Genomic DNA, 1,335 nt, shown 5'->3' with positions numbered 1-1,335 from the left:
TCATGAATGTCAGTTTAGAAGCTATCAAAGTTCTCAAATAAAACACCTTTTGAGAATGTCAATGTTTGTTGGGAATTATCTTACAAAACTAGGAAGGATTTTTGGTTTAGATATTAAAAGTTATGGTTGTTTATTGATTTTAGTAAAAAAAAAAGGCAACTTTTAGGAAAATGCACTGTGAAATCAGGCATTTTAGCCCGTAACGATCACATGAGAATGACCCATTTAGGTTGTAGTTTGATACTTTTAAAAGAAAAGGTTTTCAATGGCGACAAAGGCTCTGTCCCCACTGGGTGCCAACCCAACATCCTGGGCGATTTGTCTTTAAAAGCAGAGCTCTACATGCAGGTCTGGATGCTCGACAACAGATAGTGGATCAGATGGCACAGACAAGGTCAGAGGTCGCCGATCGGCTTTTGTTCCTATTTTCTTAACAATGTCGAAGCAAAAACGGACCACCTAGTTCTTTGACGCGATTCTATGCAAGCAAAGTCCTGGGAGGCGCCTTTTATTCGCCTGACCCTAAATGTTGTTCAGATCAGAGCTGAGCACTCTTCCTCGCAGTAGAAGAGCCTTCAAGACGGCAGAAACGGGTTGAAGCGGTGTTTTACGCTTCATGGATCCAATCTAATGCAACGTCTTGCACTGGAAAGAAATCAAAACTGCTTGAGCGACGTGGAAGGGGGAGAAAATCACGGATGCAGCCGTCGCTTTAACACATTTTCTACCCCGCAATATTAATTCAGTGACATATTTTCAGCGTTTAATCTCTTGAAAGGATAATCCAGCTTTAACCCCAACCAAAAAACCTCAACCCTTTCGACTCGTGTCAAATCAGCACTAGATAACTCGCTATATGACGGGATTAACACTTCAGTGTAACATTCCTCTTGTTCTACAGTGCTGTCACATTGTGTCTGTTACATAATTGAGGAGATTAAAAATTCATTAAAATGTCAATGTGTGCTTCGGGCGAATCAGGAACATGATAATATCTTAATATTGATTTAATTTAGGTCACTGATTCTGTTTTGTAATCTTACAGAAGCAGCCTGGATGGTCTCTGTGTGGCTTAGCGGACTTTGTTACAGTTCGGTTTGCTTCTTTCAGTTCTGGACTTGTGTGTATCGTTCTTTGGAGCGCAAAGAAAGAAACCTTCGCCACTCATGCCCGGATGTCACTGGGTTGTCACTGTTGGAGACTAGTCGATGACTCAGGATTGCAAGAAAATAGCTGCGTTTTGAGCAGCCTGTTTTTGTGTGCATTGGTCGGGAAACTGGATTGTAGGTTGTGCACATTATTTCGTTCCCCACTTCTGCCCTCATCGTACCTTCC

The sequence above is a fragment of the Kryptolebias marmoratus genome, linkage group LG1, assembly GCF_001649575.2.
Source record: "Kryptolebias marmoratus isolate JLee-2015 linkage group LG1, ASM164957v2, whole genome shotgun sequence".
Taxonomy (NCBI): Eukaryota; Metazoa; Chordata; class Actinopteri; order Cyprinodontiformes; family Rivulidae; genus Kryptolebias; species Kryptolebias marmoratus.
The sequence above is the reverse complement of the archived record's forward strand: the minus strand, read 5'-3'. Positions refer to the sequence as shown.